At 39.3% G+C, this 20818-nt stretch overlaps 1 protein-coding gene across 1 annotated transcript in view; it reads right to left on the minus strand.

Annotated features, from left to right (window-relative positions):
- Nucleotides 1-20818, minus strand: part of LOC124885089 (potassium voltage-gated channel subfamily H member 5-like) — a 375126-nt gene that overhangs the window by 287912 nt on the left and 66396 nt on the right. The window lies entirely within an intron of this gene.

A 20818-nucleotide genomic window follows, 5' to 3' on the forward strand; every position in this document is an offset into this window, starting at 1 on the left:
ATTGCGATCAGTCGGAAAAGAAGGTAAAAGTAAAAAGGGACATTAGAGATGCGAAAAAAAAGTTGTTTTAGAAAGGAGTATAGTGCATGTTGTGGAAGGAAGTGACAGGCAGGGGGACAACTGACTGACTGACTGATAATATTTCTTTGTGCAAAATCTGAACCTATACTAAACTTTTCTTTTGCCTCTCTCACACCCAAATACACACATATATTGGATTTGAGTTCAACATCTGCGTTTTTGAGTCTGGATTTTAGAAACCTGCCCTTCTCCATGGCTACTCCGCCAGAGACGCTTCTCCAGCACGGCCTGAAAGAGAGAGATCTGCCTTCCTGTATGTTGAAAATCGCAGTGTGACTTTCTACAAGGAAAAAAAACGAAACTCAGAAGAAGTCTGGACCCACTGAGATGGACAACGATCCATGCTGTTTGCAAGAGCCAGAAGAGTGATACACTGGATTTATATTGAAAGCATCTTATGCGGGCAGAAGAGAAACCGGAGCAAAGGTTCTTCTTTCTCCCTCCTGGAGAAATTAAAGTGGACAAAGAATGATTGAATGTCTCACCAACAGACCGGGGGAGGGCCTGGTTGTTTTTTTGGACTGATAGAGGACTGTGTGCCATGACAGTCTGACTCTGGAGTGATTAAAAACTGATGGTGGTAACGTACAAACACACACACATTTGCATAAATCTTTTCCTATTTTCTGCAATGAAGAACGCTTATTAACCGCTGCTCATGTGACGCTTGCTTGACGTTGACAGATATAGCGGGTTAAAATATTATTTTAGGGTTAGAAAAGTATCTTCAAAAGGGTGATAACTTAGTTCATTTGATACTTTCCAGTTAATTCTTTTAGAGAAGCAAGTTCTCTTTTGTTGTGGAATATTCAGGGTCAATTATTCTAGTTATTAAAAGTTATTAAAATGCAGAGGAAGTTACAACATCTTCAAAACTCAGCAGTAACCATGTGTGTCTATGTTATTCTCAGGACAGATCTCATGAAGGAGCATTTTTAAAACCCATTGCATGTGTAAAACCTGATGGGTTTCTCCTTCAGGTATTATTTTCTGTTGTCAGATTTTGTATTCCATAAATCTAATGGGTAGAGACCTCATTAAAACAGGCTTAGTTCTACTGCAGATGGTCTTCATACAGTCTCTGACACAGTACTTACAGTTTGGTGCAGTTTTTGTCCGCAAGTGCTAACTGACGCTTATGGAAAGTACAAATTCATTGTTTTTCACAGCAGCTGCTGGGAAGATGTTATATTAGGTTTTTTCTTCCCTCTTCTGATTCATGCAGCGTGTTGATTTACACTGTACCTTATATCAGGTCCTGACAAAAAACTATGACAGGCTTGGTTCTGCAGTTTCCTTTTTTCTCCCTTTGGAGAAGGAAAGGACACCTAATCAGTTCTGTGCTGCACAGAAATATTAAAACACTTGTTTTCTAAGATATCACCAGATAAAAACTTTTAAAACTTTTGAGAGTAATTGGTTTTGTTAAACACATTTTCCTTGGTAAAACAAACCTTTAAAATGAGAATGAAAAATGGGGTTATTTAGAAAGAATCTGATTGGACAGTGGTACCACACAAAAATTTAACTAATCTCATGTTTCCTAAAAGACTCTGCATGAAAAGGCCTTCAGAACTGTGGAGTTATTTTCCACCACAGTACCAAGTTTTTTAAGCATGCTTTTTCTTTATTTTAAAACAGATCTGGTTTTTGTTTTGTTTTTGGCTTTTTAGCATAATGTTTGTCTGAAGCTTCTTATGAACTGGGTTAGGAGCTAATATGATCTGAGGCAAATTAGGAGCTGTGAACTAATAATTTTAAATCTGATTATTGTCCAAGCAGAAATAATATATTTAGCCAATCCTTCAATCTCTGCAGAAAGTTAACACCATTGTTCAATGCTGTAGTACTCAACTTGTGGTTCCTGGACTCCTGAAGCCCGTAAGCCATAGATTATGGGTCCATAAAATTATAATATTTAATTAAAGGTAGACCGATTACCTATTAAAACACATCTAAGCCAATGATGAGTTCCAGTCATTTGGTGGCTTTGAAATGCAATAATACTCAAAATTTCTACTCTGGGGAACACAGATTGGGGTTGAAAAGTTTAGTTTTGGAACCAAGGTTAGGATTTTTATAACAGAATCAAGACATGTAAAATCCTTCATTTTAGGAAAAGAAAAGAAATAAAGGCCCTCTTAACAGTAAGAGGATGGTCGGCTTAAACTCCAGTCTCCTTGTTTGATTTCTTAGGGTTTAAAGATTAAAGGAATACATAGGAGTAGAGAGGTACACAAGGTGATTTTAGATTACTAAGAGATAAAATATTAGAACATTTATCAGCATTTGGATTGTAAAAGAGGGGTTCTAGTAATAAGTTTTCCCCAACTCTCAAAATTTAAATAGCCCAAATTAAAGAAAATGATGTTTGTTCTTTTTGAAACACTATGTGGGAAAAAGTCCAGTTTGGAGACAAGCTTCTTATCTTAATTTCTGATTAAGTCAAACACTGCAGTTTTGTTTAGTTTGGGTATAACATGAAAATGTCAACGCCGACTTTTCTAATTTCCCTTCGGGGATCAATAAAGTATCTTTGAATTTGAATTTAATTTAATTAAAATACTTATTTGCATTTAACCTGAAATTCTGCAATACAGCTGTGATCAAATTGAGCCAAACAAAATGAGAACTATAACAATAACTCTCAGGATTGTAGTTATTATCATAGAGTTACAGTACAAAGAATTAGCAAAAGGTTTCAGAATCAGTAAATTTGGATTCATTTAAGAGAAAACTGTTGCTGTGCTTCTAAATACTTTGAGATTTTTTGGACTATGTGCACTCATTTTTTTTTAAAAAGATCCTGATCAATTATAGCATTAAAATATATGGTTGAGAAAACATATTCTGAAAAGAGATTGTTAAAAATTTCTTTGAATTCTTGAAGCTTCAAATTTGGCCATTTGTCTGTCTTTGATGTTTTGTCTTTGTTTTGTTGGACTGAATGTTTGATTATATGTTGCATGAAACAATAATCCATGTTTAGAATAATGTTTCTAAATCCCAGATTGATTAAAACTTTGAGTTTTCAGGAGAGTTAAGAAGCAACTTGTTTCTGAGGTAGGTGCATGTTAATAGCTTTGCTGTTTAAGGTTCACTAATATGGGATGGGATGTAGAAACTGTGGGTCCGCCCATAGGCTGCCAATCAAAGGTTAGTTCTGCCTGACTCCGCCCACCTACCAGGTTGGTTCATGCCTTTGTTGTCATGGTGACGCTCAGCACCTCCCTTCCTGAGTTTTAACACTGTTTAAAAGACAATGGAATCAAAATGCTTGTAGTGATTGTTGCCTTAATAACTTAATAATTTTTGTATAATAATTAAGGATGTAGCATGACTTTTAGATTTATGTGTTTTACTATTAAAAGGTTAATGAAATAGTTTAAACTAGTTTGAAGAATTAGTTTTGCAAGCAGAATCATTGGTGATTTATTAGATCGAAAGTTTCCCTGGTACCATTAAACTAGCTGACAGTTCAAGATATGCAAAAGTAAGGAATATATTTTTGATAAAGAATCTGAGTCATGACTTTATATTTGGTGGGAATTATTTATTAAATTCAAATTTGTAGGGTTTATGCATCTGAATTACATTAGATGTCCATTAATCTAATACTCATCTTTGTACAAGACAAATCAGGATGGTATGTGATTAATTTCTAAGTGAGACATTGATGAACTGAATAACTAAAGTTTGTGTTTTGTTGTTAATGGAACTGAATTGCAGTTAAAAACATCTGGATTTTCTTTATGTTGCTTTCATTAAATTCATAGTGACACATAGTTATGTCAGAATGCATCTCTTTGGTTCTAGGTTATGTGATCTTGGTAAATAGAACATTTTCGTACAAACTTTTTGCTGAATTGTCGCATGGGTTGGACCCTGCGCCAGAAGAGGGGAATGTCAGAATAAAGTAACATGGGGTTCCAAAAGTTGTAGCACTCATGGGAAAAAGGGTAGCTCATACCTCCAGTGAGGACTTAGTGACAATGCGAAAGAGACGTACTTTGTTTATATAAATGGTGCATAGCTCCCTAAGACCACATTCTGAAAACCTGTCTGAAATTATGGTGTTGATTCTTTTGTGAAATTTTATATCTCCACAGATTAGACCATTTTTTAAATTCTTTTTGGGTATTCTGAAACTATAAAATATTGACCTGTAATCAGACCTTCCACAAACATCATGTCACATTTTTGATATTCAGAATATTTAGCTGATGGTCACTGCTAGTATATCAGGTGAAGTCAGAACATTAATTCTTTTGATTTTGTTGGCTGTTTTGATGAAGTTCATGTAGTTAAGCACTTAGGTTTGAGAATGGGACTTTGAATTGAAAATTAGCCAAGTGTTGTGAAGGCTCTACCTATTGTTCTCACTTATATGAGATTGAGACAAAGGACATAGGCGAATCTCAGTACTTTTGAAGTGCTGTGTGGCAAGTCTCCTAATTTGGACATCTTTGTGTGAAGATAGGATGTTGTTTTACTGTCAAAACCTGTCCACTGTGTTTTCTCAAGTTTCACAGATGGTGAAGGCTGCCTTACCAGAAACAGCCACTTCCACCCTCCAGTCCTTTATTCCTGGCGACCGGATTCTGCTCAGAGAATTTAGGAGAAAACACAGGAAGTCCAGGGCTGGAATGGCCCATATCAGATCCTACTAGACACCCAGGAAAGCTGCAGGAAAGCTCCAGCTCCCCCAGCTTCATCTGGCTTCCAGGACAAGTCATCTTCCAACTGGATCATCCACGGCTGAAAGGTTTGAGGACAGCGGACCACCACAAGACAAAGAACTGTAAGCTGATCACTGGCGAGTGATTGAACAGGTGGTTGAAGAACACTGTTCTTACAAGTGCACAATAATCCCTTGGGCAGTGCAACGTTATTTCAGAATCTACTTAAGGCCATCGCATTGCCTGAAAGTTAGAAATCATAAGGTCATTTGCCTCACTGCACACACACCACAGTGTGAGATTCTTTCCTCCCACTTTGACAGCGAGACTGACTCTGAGGAGGAAATCTCAGATGCTTTTATCTAACTTTTATGTTTATTGCTTGATATTTATCATTATGGTATTATTACAAATTTGAATGTGTTCATTTCCACTGTTGTTTAGTTGGACTATGGAAGCCTAACTTCCAGCAGGTTAGAGTTTCTGTTTCTAAATATATTTCTAGAGGAGCTTCCTACGACCGCCCACCTGTACCAGACTGGTAACAGGGCAGCTTGAAGCCACTCAGGAGAGACAGCAGGATTTTTTTGTTTTGTTTTTGTTTTTTAAGTTGTGTTTATAATTTGTTTTCTTTGGAAAAAACTGTTTGCTTTCAGTACCAGAAGAAAGGACATTCCACTTCAAGGTCACGATGTAGCTATATGGAAGATGGTCTGTTCTGATGCTAATGATTGTTATTGCAAGTATTGTTATAACTCTTGTGTTCATTTTGGGAAAGATACAGCAAAGACAATGTGTGGTTAATCTGACTAATAATACTCATCAGCGGATTCGAAGAGAGATTCATCACTTTTCTGACTACTATGATCATACTGATAATGTTTGGTGGCAAATGATGCATCAAAACTGTGAGGAATTATAGTGTAAGGGAAAGCAGAAATGCTTGTAGATTTTCTAGTGAGATTAATTTAACATGTGCGTCTACAGGAACTCTTTATAGAATTCGGGGTAATAGAAATCCGATTATAGATCCAGATATTTGTATTACATAGGAGGAAAGTACACCTTATTTCCTTGGGAAGACAGTAGGTTGCGAACCTATTATATCTGTTTTATGTGCTTTAATCAACAGACATAAATTTGTGTCATGTCCTATCAGAAGTGATCCTTATACTATTTCAGGATCTTTGGCTCCTGATCCCTTTGTGTTAACTTTTAATCTTACTGCTTTATCTGAGGAAGGTTTCACTGTTCTAACTACGGAGCAGCAGGCTATTAGAACGATGAGTTTGCAAATAGAATGGCTTTGGATTATCTGTTAGCTGAGAGGGGTGATGGTTTTGAAGAATTTTCCTTTAGTTGTGATTATCTTGTAATCAGAAGAAGGGAGTGTGATGGAAATTCTTTCAGTAGGCATTCCACAATGTATGACCTTTGGTTTACCTCACTCCAGTGGACATCTGTGTTAGAGGAGGAAGCTGTAAAAGCCATTATCAGAAGTTTAATGGTTAAGGGCATTTGTTAGGGTGATGCCTCAGGGAGAGTAGATGGTTGTTCCTAGGTAACCTTCTCACCTATGAACCCGAGAAGGGTCTGGGGTCATAAAACACAGACTCTTTGAAGTTGAGATAACACTGTCATGTTCTGGTATAAATACTGTGTGTAAATGTTGTTCGGGGCTCTGTTTCACTGACTAACCTCAGTGTCAGGGTCTTCAAACGCTGAATGCCTTTGAATAAAACTTATAAAGGCAAAGTCCGGATTTTCTCTTGTTATGAGTCAACTTCTACCCACTTTGATAAGAAAATTCCACAACACACTCTAAGAGACATGGTGGGTCAATTCATATTTGTTTATCTTGATGACATACAGATTTATTCTCAAGATCTGGAGACCCACAGAAAACATGTCAGAGCTGTTCTCCTGCATCTTCTCCAAAACCAGTTGTTCAAGGCAGAAAAATGTGAGTTTCACGTAACTACCACTTCATTTTTAGGCTTCATCATTTCCCCAGATAAATTGCTTGCCGACCCCTCCAAAGTGAAGGCCGTATTGGAAAGGCCTGTTCCAACTGATCGCAAGCAGTTTCAAGGATTTCTGGGCTTCGCAAACTTTTATAGGAGGTTTATCAGAAATTACAGTCTGGTTGCTACTCCCCTGAACGCTCTTACCTCTTCCACGGCAAACTTTTTGTGGAATAAGGATGCAGAGACGGTCTTCAATAAGTTGAAGGAACTCCTCACGTCAGCTCCTGTGTTACAGTCTCCTGACCCAGAGAAACAATTTATCGTGGAGGTGGATGCCTCAAGCCAGAGCCGTATTAAGCCAAAGAGGTGAGGAAGATCGTGTTCCCCCATGTGCCTTCTTTTCAAGGACTCTGTCACAGGCTGAGCGGAATTACGACGTGGGAAACAGAGAGTTATTGGCTGTCAAGTTGGCATTGACAGAGTGGAGACATTGTCTGGAGGGGACTAAGGAGCCGTTTATGGTGTGGACTGACCATAAGAACTTGGAGTACCTGAAATCAGCAAAACGGCTAAACCCCAGGCAGGCAAGGTGGGCTCTGTTTTTTGGTCGTTTTAATTTCTCCCTGTCTTACAGGCCAGGGAGTAAAAATGGCAAACCTGATGCCCTATCCCGGATTCAAGAGCCTGCAGAATCTCAGTCTGCGGGTGAAGAGGAGTTTATCCTTCCTAAACCCGTCAGGTTGTCTGTGTCCCGAGTGGAGGTGGAAAGGGAGGTCCAGGAGGCCATTAGGGATCTGCCTATCCCACCATCATGTCCACCTGACCGCTGTTTTGTTCCTGAACGCCTTGTGCCAAAGGTACTGGAGTCTTGTCATTGCTCTCGTTTCGTTTGTCATCCTGGAATCAGCAGAACCATTCAGACAGTTCAAACTTAGTTTTGGTGGCCATCGCTGGTTAAGGATGTCAAAGACTTTGTTTCTGAATGCACTCAATGTTGTCAAGCCAAGCCTTCTTGTCGCCCCCCTGCGGGGTTGTTGCACCCATTGCCCATTCCCCCTCGCCCATGGTCGCACATTGCGATGGACTTTGTGACAGGTTTACCGGTTTCAAATGGTCACTCTGTACTACTAACCATAATTGACAGATTTTCAAAGATGGTTCATCTGGTGCCCCTGGAGAAGCTTCCATCTGCTAAGGAGATGGGAGAGATATTGACCAAAGAAGTTTTTAGGCTCCATGGAATTCCTAATGACATTGTTTCCGATAGAGGACCTTAGTTTGTGTTTTGGAAGGAGTTTTGTTCTTTGTTGAGAATTTCTGTTAGTCTATCTTCAGGGTTCCATCCTCAGTCTGATGGCCAAACCGAGAGAGCCAACCAAGAAGTAGAAACCAAACTTCGTATTTTATGTGAGTCAGATCCAACCAAGTGGTCACAAAATTTGCCCTGGGTTGAATACGCCATGACCTCTATGCAATCAAGTGCCACTGGTTTGTCCCCTTTTCATGTTGTGTTTGGTTTCCAGCCACCCATGCTTTCGGTTCAGGAGAGAGGCTAATGTTCCGTCCGCCCAAGCGGCTGCCCTAAGATGCCAAAGAATATGGAGAAAGGCTAGGAGGTCGATGATCAGAATGTCACTGGTTCAGTCAAGAACGGCCAACCGGAGACGGACCCCTTCCCCTAAGTGCCAGGTGGGGCAGAAAGTTTGGCTCTCTGCCAAGGACCTCCCATTAAGGGTAGAATCCCGGAAATTGGCACCCCGATTTGTTGGACCTTTCCCAATCTCCAAGATCATCAACCCTGTCGCTGTACGGCTGAGATTACCCAACTCCATGAGGATTCACCCCACGTTCCACATTTCTCAGGTCAAGCCCTTCGTGGAGCCCTGACTCGAAACCATATAGCCCTGATATCATTACTATTCTGGTCCAAAAACCTTCACCTAACTAACAAGCACTATTCTACAAAAAGAGTAAAATGACGGACTGAGTGTCTATGAAGATCAAACCAGCAATTTTATGGACAAAATGTGCAATTAGGGTTAACTTAAGTGGAGCAGAACCACTACAGGGAAGCCTGCTTGGTGCGCTGATGCAGCAATCAGCTGGTCGAACCATGGCCGCACCCTTAGCCACTCATAGCTGATTGCTCCAGATCTCAAACAAAGAGTCATAAAACTCTGACACGGGACCAGACCTCTAAATACACCTATCCGATTAAATATAAAAAGAACAAAATTACTTTGACGTTGATTTCTTCTCTTCACCGGTTGAGGATGGGTCAGGTCTGAAAATGAAAAGCAAGGGGGGGACCAGAGTGTCACGTGTTCATGATCAACTCAAAAACGGTAAACTTCTCATCAGTCCAAAACGGGAAAATATGAGGGAGCATTGAAGCATGTCAAACTGCACAGCCTAGTCGGTCTGTTTGACCAAAATGGATGAACCCAACACACTTAAGATGTTGAAAAGAAAAAGCCAAGAGGAGATACACAACTTTTTCAAGAGAAATCCTGTAAGTGATTTTACTATAAAAAGCTAAAAGCCTATTCAAATGACAAAATAACAAATATTTTTTTTTAGATTAAGCTTTTTTGTGTAAACTGAGCCATAAAGTATTTAAATCATTTAAAGCCCAGTTTTTACCACTGCACCCTTCTGGTTTAGGATAGGCAGTTCCAGGAGGCATCAGTTTCAGCGAGAGCACATGAAGGTTCATAGGTCAGTAATTCAATAAATATAGGTTTAAACTATACTATGTTTTAGTTATAGTTTATGAAAGAGGTCAGTTGAAGCTGACAGTTAAAATGTGTTGAGGAGTGACCATGATGAGAGGCAGAAGAAGTTATGTTGAAATAAACACCCATTAGGAATCTCAATTCATAGCCAATATCCCCCAAAGACAAACAACTTTCCCCACACTTTTAAAAAGCTTGCAACACCACTGAAACAGGTGAAAATTAATTCTGATCCATCCAACAAGGAATTTACTAAAATCAACAAATTACCATGGCACTCAGATCCTTGTGCAAGCTGATGACAGTAATTCTGGCCATTGCTGTCTCTTCTCACAACTTCTGGTGACATTAGAGGGCCCAAATGTTCACTATGCAAAAACACTAGCTTATTTGTTTTGTACGCTTTTTCAAAACTTAAAATTTCTGTGAAAACTTGCATTGGAAATTCAAATGTTTTGTGGAGCTGCTGTTTAAAAAAATAAAACAATTACATTAAATTGGTGAAAAGCCAATGAACCTCTGATCATTTAATTTAATCTTTATTGTAATTTCATTTCCTTTATGTACAGTCATATTCAATAAATAAGTATATTTGTTATGATTTGGGGTTGTTTGGTTTCAGGTTTTTTCCTTATATGTTTTTCACTGCTCAAGTTTTGAATTATGCTTTTGTTTATTATTTTTCTGGTCATGTTTTAGTCTTGTTCATGTTTTGTCAAGTTTTGTTTGTATATTAGAGTCTCTGTTTTTGCCGCAGCCACATTTTGTTCTGTCTGTCAATTAAGTTTATTCGGTTCACCTGCACCATGTTAATCAGTTTTGTTTTCCACCTGTACCATGCTCCATATATACACACACCTGTTCAGTTAGTCATCGCGGAAACATTTCTCATGCTCATGTCTTGTTCGAAAACCAAGTCTTGTCTTTTTGATCATGCCATGCCTGTCTTGCCTGCCCGTTTGTTTTGTTCCTGCCTCCTGCTGAGTGTGAGTTTTTGTAATTAAACCTTTTTTCACTCACCATCACGATACCTGCTCGTCGGCATTCTGGGGTCCAATAGCAAGTAAACCGTAACAATATTATTGAAAAATTCATGTATTTCAGTTACCCAGTTCACTAAGTGAAACACATTATATAGATTAATTACACACAAACTAATATTTTTAAGCCTTTATTACTGTTAATTATGATGATTTTCTGCCTATAGCTAATGAAATGACATTTAACGGTAGAATATTACATCAGACCAATAAAAAAAATGTAATACAGAAATGTGGGCTTAATGAAAAGCATGTTTATTACTTGTGTAAAAGTTTTTTTCAAAAGGTCTACATTTAGTCTGACAAATGAGCCAACAAGCAGATTCAAATTTATTGAATATGACTGCATTTGAAGATGGACAGCTTTAACTTAACAGACTCTCTCCCACTTGGCTGATGATGACATGTAGTGGCAGTCTGAGCTGTTGGAGGTGCCGGGGACCCGCCTAAGAGCAACAATCAGTCTACATCACAAGCGAACTCTGCCGCCGCCGGAAACACTGAATCTCCCTCCCTCACAAACGGCCTCTCCCACCCATGATCATCAGGCAGGTTCAAATGTAGCCTAAAGCGAGCTGCTCTATGGCACAGCAGGCCAATTCCTCATCCACTCTGTGGCCTCCAACAAGCTGCACTAAAATACACTATAGTGTGCCAGCAGTCTGGTTGCAACACATCACCCAAAGCCCCAACTGCAACATCCAGTACAGTTGCCAAGGTGATTTTTCTATTAAAAGGTCTAATCATAAGCACATATAAATGTCTACAACATATTACACATTTGTTTAATGGATCAGTATGTTTCCAACTTTTTATTCTTTGTCAAAATGTCAAAATTAAACAGGCCAAATCAAATTTGCTTTAAAAAGTAAAAAATCATTTCAATGCATGTACAAGCAGAGCATCACAACAAAAGTACATTGTCTTTTAAGCTTTCACGCATTTTAAGTAGGTAAAATTTTATTTTTTACAGCACCTTTTTAAAAACATACAAAGGACTAGCCTGATGAGCTCTGCTCAGGCCATTATCTGAACATGAAAAAAACGGATGGCTCATCTTCAATTAAGAATCTACAGCAGGGCTTGAAGATAGCTGTTCACAGACCCTCTCTACCCAATCTGACTTAGCTTGAGCGATTTTGCCAAAAGAAATTGACAAAAACGTAATTAAACTGGTATAAAAATACGATTTCTAAAAGTTTCAGTTGTAAAAAGCTATGATTTTCCTTCCATTTCACAAATATACACTTTATGTAGGTCTAATATGAAGTCCGAAAAAAATACATGGAAGGTTGTGGCTGCGACATGACAATATGTAGACAGTTTCAGGGGTTATGAATGCCTTTGCAAGGCACTGTAAATGACTTACATTATGATCCAGTGAAATAGTTTAGAATGGCTGTAAACTGAAAGTCAGTACAGGAAGAATGCTCAAAACAGCAGTTAGATTTCTATATGCTTGGGTTGTGGTTAGTGATGCACTATGTTCTATATGGTGATGAATAATTAAGTTTACCTTTCACAAACACAAAAATCTCACAGGTGATTATAGAAAATGTAAACTTTCTGACATTCACATTCTGCAATAAAGAGATATAAACTATATCATCGCACATCAAAGTGAACAGCATTAACTTGCCTGCTAAAAATATTTCCGCTACAGCTATAATTCTGTAATTAATGTAAGTAGTTGATCTACAACTGTTTGCTTACAATGAAATCATCATCAAGTCTCTGTAACAGGATAGTAGGAAAGTGTATGTGGTCAAATAAGTGTATCTGTATGTATTTCACATAGAGATTCACAGAGAAATTAGAAAACTCAAGGTTAATTATTTTTAGTATCAGTGAGGTGTTTAAAACAAAGTTATTTAAAAGAATACTCAGTTTTCTCCAGAAGCATGTCATCTGTTCTTTCACAATGTCACAGCAGAGAGCTAGACTTTGAGAGGAGCCCCACATCCGTAGCCTTTTTGTGCTTTTACAGTTTTTGTTAATTCATTCATGACTTTTTCAGCTATGAAAAACAGCTGGCTGTCCCAGGACATCAATTCTTACCCACCTTTGGGGCATTTCACTGTTGGTGTCATCCATTTTGGGTGGACAGACTAGGCAGCGCAGGTCAACACGTGCAGCTCAACAAACATTGCAGCTCTGACGTCTATCAGGATTATAAACCCCGCGGAAAATAAACTTTCGCTGCCATTTCCAGCGTGTCATCGCGACGGCGCAATGGAGGCACAGATTGGGAGAGACAAAAGCTCGCAGGCGAACTTTTCCTCCACATGGCCATTCCTGGACGAGCTCGAAAGCTGGAATTCTATCTGATACAAGAAGGTCAGAAGATTCATATACCGATCGATGACCACGGCAACGCAGAGGTTTTATTTCCAAAGAGATGAGTTTTCCTCCTTGTTGATTCAGTCGACTAAACAGTTTGTCATAATTTCCCCTCTTGGACAGCTGAGAAGTTTACGTTTTTTTTTTTTTTTTGAGTTGATCACGGATGCGTGATTCCCCCCCCACCTCATTTTTCTTCAGACCTGACCCATCCTCAGGGTCAGGTCATCCTCCTGACCCATTCAGGCTTGACCACTCCTTTGTTCCAGTTTTATTACTAGAGATTTTCCACTGAGTTCCCGCCTCAGAGTTTTATGACTCTTCTGTTCGAGATTCGGGGCAATCAGCTGCTAGAGGCTAAAGGGACGGGGCCCCACCGTCTACCAGTTGATCGCTGCAATTGAGACACCAACACACCAGGAGGTTTTCTCTTTCCAAGTTAACCCAAATTGCACATTTTGTCCATAAAACTACTGGTTTGATCTTCATAGACACTCAATGCACATATATTTTATTTTATTATTATTGTTAGGTAATCATTTTACTTGTTTCTATAATAGTGCTTGTTAGTTAGGTGAAGGTTTTTGGACCAGAATGGTGGTATATCAGAATTATATGGCTTCAATAAATCTTCACATATAGAGAAGTGTTTGTGTTTCATTCAGGAGTGATTTATCTGTCAAAATAAGGTCGAAGTTCCCCCACCTTCGGTAAAGCGGTTAAATAAACAGTGACATTTTGTGGTTTTGGTTAATAATTTATCAATTATTAATGATGAATAACTAATTACTGATTAATGATGAATAACTAAATGCTAATTATTAAGAGCTTTGAGCTCATAATCACAACACCAGAGGACCTCTCTGATTTCTATTGGTAATGATTTTTGGTTGAGAAATTATTTTCCTGAATTATGATTTTTAATTATAATTTTTGATAAATATTTATTAATCAATAATCATAATCCTTACAATAAGCACCCTGCTGAAGACGTCAAAAGTTTATAAAGCGAAGTCTAACTACTCAACAGTAAAGTTGCTTTTTTTTTTTTACAAAAACAGAGATAAGATATCAACCACAAATTTCTAATTAGTGCATGTCTAGAAATAAAGAAAACCAAAGAGAGGATCGTCGGTTAAGGGTGGATAGTATCTGCTCTGGGCTCTCAGTGGGACATGCTGACACGAAGAACGACACCGCCACCCACATCTCCGGTAATTCCTGACAGAATCACAGGTTGCTCAAACACAACCTGACAGCCTCCGAGGTTCCCACATCACAAGTAGACAAGACATGACTAGTGCTTTTTTATCCACACAGAGATAGAGATGACTTGGAGGAGAGGAAGGATGTGTAACAAACACAAATGTTTGAGACGTTAGTGTGGGACAGACTGGAAGACGAGGAAAAAAACAATAGAAAAGAAGAAAAACAAGACGAGTAAAGAAGAGAAAAAGGTGTCAATGAAGAAAGAAAGAAAGAAAGAAAAAAAGAAAGAAAGAAAAAAAAAAGAAAGAAAAAGAAAAGAAAAGAAAAAAAGAAAGAAAGAAAGAAAAAAAGAAAGAAAGAAAGAAAGTATATAAAAGCTAAAATGGAGAAGAAATGCAGAATATATAAGTTGCAGATCAAAGAATCTAGACTAAAGGCATTGGCTCTTCAAAGCCTGCACACCCTGTTAAAATAACAATAAAAAATCATTAACAACAATAAAAAGCTGCAAGAACCTGGTTGCATAGATGAACATTTCCCTACATCAAAGAACCTTCTGATTGATTTTCAACTTTCAGTCTTTTTGAGTTCACACCTTCCATCAATTACATAAAACCAAACTAAGCTAAAATAAAGTTTCACTTGCCTAGGTGGGTTTTCCTGACTACCTGAATCAAATGTCTGAATTCCCTCATCGGCATTCAGTCATTCAGCCTGCAGATGTGTATTGGGGAAGCATCTAAAATCTGCAGGATAGTAGTTCTGGAGGACTGACCTTGCACACCTCTGACATAATAGATCACATGAGCAAAAGGTTGGCCTTCTCTTCCTATACCTGCAGGGGTGTGCTGCCCCCGCTGGTGGCAGAGCATAGTTAATGGCAAGCCTCATCCATGGAGTCCCTCCCCGAGAGGACTGAACACCATTCATAGACCAAGTTGAGGTCCATTCAGCAGGCTTACCCTGTCCCAAAGTGAACAATGAACATTAAACTCTGGATCTAAATAAGCTGTCTTTTGGCCACTGGATCAGACAGGACTAAAGCACTGAATTGTGAACAGAAACTGATTTGACTGTGACATAACCAGTGAATTAAGTTTGAACTTGAAGTATTTTCTTCCATAGTTGAATGGTGTTTATTTAAAAGGTCAAAGTGAATTTCAACAGGGAAACTTGTTATTAAAAGGTCTGTTCAAAACAATTAGAATGAGACTAGGAAAAACCAATACATCAGTGCTGAGTTTTACTGATGTATTATTTATTTTCTATTGTATGTCTTTATTTTCTGTCATATAAATATGGGCATTATATTGGGAGGGTCCCAGTTTAATTTTTATTTATACTACCACTTCTAACAAACTGATCTGGAACAGTAGCCAACGCGTTGACCATAAAATAGTGATAAGTGTTACACGTTGCAAGAAGGAGATAGTCATCACCAACTGGAGAAAATGTTAGTAAACAGTTACATTGGAAAAATGAGAGGCTTCTCCAAAGCAGAAACTTGTCAGGGTGGCAGCCAAGAGGTCTATAGCAACAGTGAAAGAGCTGCAAGTGTACTACATGCGTCAACAATCTCCTCTATTCTCCATAAATTTATGCTAAGGGGAACTGGAGACTTTTTATCAAGGTCAATGAAATTAAGAACAATCCAAAATACCAACTCAGTTTTGAGCCAAACCTTCATGTGTCTTCTAGAAAGCTGAAGATGAAGAGAAATTCTATTTTGTAGTATCACAGTGAGTACATTGATACATGGAAATCCACAACACACTGAGTTCATGAGATGAAAATTATAATTTTCTAACAGCCTAACCAGAGTTCAAAACTGAAACTGACAGAAAATCTGTGGGGTCACCAGAAGAGGGCTGTGGACAGAAATGTCCACACAATCAGTTTTGAAGCATGCAGATAGTCATCAAGTAAATCTCCCATGCAGTCTGGTTGTGTTAGTTTGTTAAAACACAAATTTGGAACACTCTTTGCCCTCTAACTTGCTTCTTCATCTCCTTGAGGAGAGCCTTTATTTTAGGGATAATACAGGGCTTGTTATTGGAGAAACACTTCACTGTCATGATGGGCACAATTCTTTTCACAAAGAAGGCAATGTAATTCATCATACAGTCAATGTTCTCCCCATGAGGAGCACAGAGCTCTTCCTGCACAGTGTAGCAGAAACAGTCCCTCAGAACTTCTTCAGTCTACCCAGTCTGTCTTTTCATTGTGTGTCTCACAGCTAGTTCTCTGTGTACGGGGTATTTATACACACACAGGAGATGAACCAGATTGTGATCCAAGCCCCCCAGGGGAGGAGGAGATGAAGACCTGTATGCCTTGTTGGTGTTGGCACACAATAAGTTCAGCGTATTATTGTCTGCGGTGCAGCACGTGACATACTGGGTGAAGGTAGGGAGAGTGAATGACATGGAGATATGATTAAAATCCCCGGAAAAATGACCCAGGGGATGCTGTGTTTGGAGTTTGCCGGTAACATTGTGCAGCTTTAGCAGAAGGGGACATACACCATTATTGCAATAACATGTAAACTCCCACGGCAGAAAATACGGCTTCATGCTAACAGCTCAATGTCCTTACCACAGAGAGCCTCTGAGAAAACGTTGCACCATTCACAAACATAGGTAGTCTTTTTACTGTTCTCCTTGGTTCTGTCAGCCCAGAGTAAATGAAAACCATCCATGTTTCAGTGTGTGTCCTGAGTTACACCTCAATCGAACTGTCAGAGCCATTAGAATCAGGGGATATTTACAAAAATCATGTGGCCGACATCATTCACCAATCACAGTGAGGAAAACGCATTTGCTGTAAAGAGAGGGAATGTAGCTGTGCAGTTTGATACATGGTATGCAAGAGACAAAAAAGCCAAAAATAGAAACAACGGATTACAGGAGCCAAGTGGAAATGTGAACTCTAACAAGGATTATGACCATAAAACAGGAAAGGTAAGACTTTATGTTTTTGGGTTGATGAAATAAGCCTTATTTGTCCTATTCTTGGACTACTGGTTCAGTAAGTTTTGCAACTAGAGTGGTGATACTCATACTGTTGGAAAGAGTGAAGTTTGGGCTTTAATTGAGAGGTCACTCATATGATCATAAGATCATGTCATGTCACTGTCTTTTCTATGTGTATATCTGGCAATGGGTGTATAGCTTCTTTTAACTTTTTTTTAATTCATTGCCTTTGGGTGGGTGTCTGGGAGGTATTGAGGGGCTGAGTGCACCTGCTTGTCCCTGCAGTTTTAACTGGTCTGGCTGGGCATCCTGCTGATGTGGTGGTGCTTGTGTGGGAGATATGGCTATGTTGCAGTGTGGTGGGTTCCTGGCTGGCGTCCTATGGTTCATGGGGATGTTGTAGGCCAGCAGACTCCACAATTCACTCCACCAACAGAGTAAACCAACAGCAAGTAAAAAACATGTCGATGGAGGAGAGTTTTGTAAATTCAAAAACAGCGTTCGAAAGTTGGAACTATAGACAATATTTGACAATCACTGAAGTTGAAGGCAAAAATCTGCATGTGATTTGCAAGTTATGTCCAGGAACAAAGAAATTATCCACGTCCGTGACCAGTAACTCCAACCTTATAAAGCACCTCGTATCGTCTCACCCTTCCACAACACTTGTTGCTAACAACCCGAACCCTGTTGCGGCTCCGCGGCTCCAACCATCCTACACTGTGCAAACAGAAAAGGCTTGATTTCTCTGGTCAGCAACATGTAACTTTATTTTAGACTCTAAAAAGTAACTAAACAGTTAGCCTTGTAACAAGTTACTTTGATATTGCAGTAACTGAGGTACTAACCGAGTTACTTTTTGGGAGAACTAGTAACTACAGCTAGTTACTTTTTAAGTAACATTCCCAACACTGCTCACCACACATACACTGTAATGAACCAATGTTTTGTCTCTTTAAATTATCGGGATTAGAGCTGTCGACCCAGTAACAGGTATAACAGTGAAGAGGGTGAGCCAGGTAATCTGTATAAGGCAGAATTTATCATTCACTGCAGAGGGCAGCAACGGGTCCAAATCAAGCTCATGAGTCAAAGTAATGTGTTTTGCCTTATCTGTCTCATTAAGCTCTGATGGTGTCTGTCAGTTATGTTGCTGGGTCTAATATTTGACTTTGAAACAGATGCAAACAGTCTATATGCATGGGCTATTTTTAACTCTCATTCCAGCTAGCTTTGTTCCATGTGTGAGAGGCCCCTTGTGTACATGTTTGCAGAGGTTTTGCACCCTTTGGCAAGTGAAGCAAGGTATGTGTTGTTATAGAGTTGTTTTGTTCATAATTTGATCTGTAAAGAATGTTGCATGTTATTATATGTAAAAGTGCATTGTTTAATGACTATGTAAAGCTACAGAATGTATAACTATGTTAATGCATTAAGTTACATTTATAACTTATCAAACACTGCATCCATTTATGTTTATTTTATAGTTTTTACATTGCTGGAAAATGTTCTAGAGATAAAGGAATTATCCCGGATGCTCTGAAAAGGAGAAATAAAAATCTGCACCCATCAGAGATTCTATTCTGTACATTTTTGCTCAAATTGCCTTTTTTCTATTGTTCTATAATACAACACCATATTGAGCTGGCATACACAGGACAATACTTGACAGACCAGAAGTTGTTTGGTTAATAATTTCTGATCAGGTGATGCCCTGTTGTGTTAGTCTAAATAAGAAATGTATATTCTAACTTTATTAGTAATTCTATAAATAATTAATTGTTAATTATATCAATTAATAGTTGCTAATGTTAAACCAGTCATTGTTGCCCAGCAGTGGTGCTTTGATTTGTTAGTCTGACTGAAAATTTGGTATTTTAACTAATGTATTAATAATCCTTCATTACTATGTAAAATTATTTATAGTTTCTAAAAGCCAAACCAAACATTGTTGCACAACACCCCTACATGCACCCCCACACATCTCCTGAGTAGGTAATAACAGAATATTGTGTCTTTGTTTGGAAATTCCAACTAGATCTAAAAGCTCCTGTTGGCAGAAAGCAACAGCCGAAAGGCTCTGCTCCTCCACTTGGATAAGTCCTCTCAGCATCAGACATAAAAGCAAAGGCCACTCAAACCCAGCTGAATTAATGAATTAAAGAAATAAATAAAGCAAACTTTCATAGCTCTAGTAACAGGTGCATAGCAACAGAAGTACAGTATGATTGTCATTCCTCTAAAGAAATGTATCAATTACTATGCAATTAATATCCTGCTAAATCGGCATAGTTGAGTTATGCCATTATCCTGTACCTGCCTGTAGTAATGGTCAAAGCCCCACCTATATGCATTAATCAAATTGGCTGGGAAATTCACCTCAGCCTGAGCCCAGCCTCATACTTTTGTTCAGACGAATCCTGCAGAAAGACGTTTTAAATCCATATAACCAGTCCAGAAACAAACTCTGCCCTAAAAAGAAGGCAAATGAATCAGAAACGTGTTCTACCCCTAAGCAGTTAGCAATTTATTTTTAGTGAATTGATCAACATTGCACAACTATTTGTTTTACAACTCATTGTGTCAGGCCTCTGTGTTGGTGTGCAGTTTGTGTGTGTGTGTTTTTTCCACCCTCTGTTCTAGAGCGTTCCCTGGCAGGTGTAGCAGATCAGGACCTGATTACAGGGCTTCTTAAGGAGCTGAAACCAGGCGGGAGACGTCAGCCCGTCACTTCAACTGAGTGACTTCGTCCTTGGATTTTTCAAGGCTCCTGGTGCCATGTCCTGTTCTTGCTAAGAATCAGAAAAAGGCGGACCCAAGATTCAGCCAGACACACTACTGAAAGTTTAAAAGGTTTATTCAGCCACAGGAAAACGTCACACAGGTAACACTCCTCACAGCTTCCAGGAATCACTGAGGCAGAAAGAGGGATCAGTGACTTGTAGTCTCTCCAGATTTTGCAGGGATCAGAAAAGCCACTAACCTGCTTTTGTCTTGAGTGGAACTTGAAACTCAGAAGGGAAACCTCAGTGGGCGGCAGGCGGTGATCTCCACAGCACAGGTAAGAAGTGATTCCAGGCTGAATAATCCGAGGGCTAGGCTGGCTCAATAATCCAAGGACAGAAACAGGGTAAACGATCGGAACAAGAGGCGTTAGGCAAGGGGTAGGCAGAGGCATAAACCAGATGCAGGAAACAAGGTTGACAACCAAATCCAAATAGTCCAACAGGGAGCAGGCAGAGGCATAATTCCAAAAGGCAAGGCAAGGTCAAGAACAATGATCAGACAGGAAGGAACGCTGGATATCTACTCACACAATGGCTTTCAAAAATCTGGCACCGTCTGCTTGTCAGAGTCAGTATATATCAAGGAAGACACAGGTGCTTGGCATTCCACAGATTGCACTACACTGCAGCAGCCACCAGGTGCATCTAATCTGCTGATTGCAGCCAGGGAGACAGGGTAGAGCAGACGTGCCAGAATCATAACAGTTCTGAGTGAAGATCAAAGTTTGCTCTTCGCGTCTACCTGTGAGTCTCCCTGCCTACTCAGCTTCTGGCTCGCCTGCTCAAGATAAGATCCCTTACGGGAAACCGTACTCCTGTTCGACACTCCTGCGTGGGAATGCTCAAGCCGAGACATCAAGCCTTTCAGGGGGAATTGAAAGAAACAACTGCTGCTTACCGCACACATCCTCCACAGTGAAAGTGCCTACCCCCCTCCAGCCTAACCTCCATCACTTCGACCGTAAGTTAAAAATTAATCCTCCAGAAAATATCACCTCTCAACTCTCCT

The sequence above is a fragment of the Girardinichthys multiradiatus genome, chromosome 19, assembly GCF_021462225.1.
Source record: "Girardinichthys multiradiatus isolate DD_20200921_A chromosome 19, DD_fGirMul_XY1, whole genome shotgun sequence".
In the NCBI taxonomy this organism is placed as follows: Eukaryota; Metazoa; Chordata; class Actinopteri; order Cyprinodontiformes; family Goodeidae; genus Girardinichthys; species Girardinichthys multiradiatus.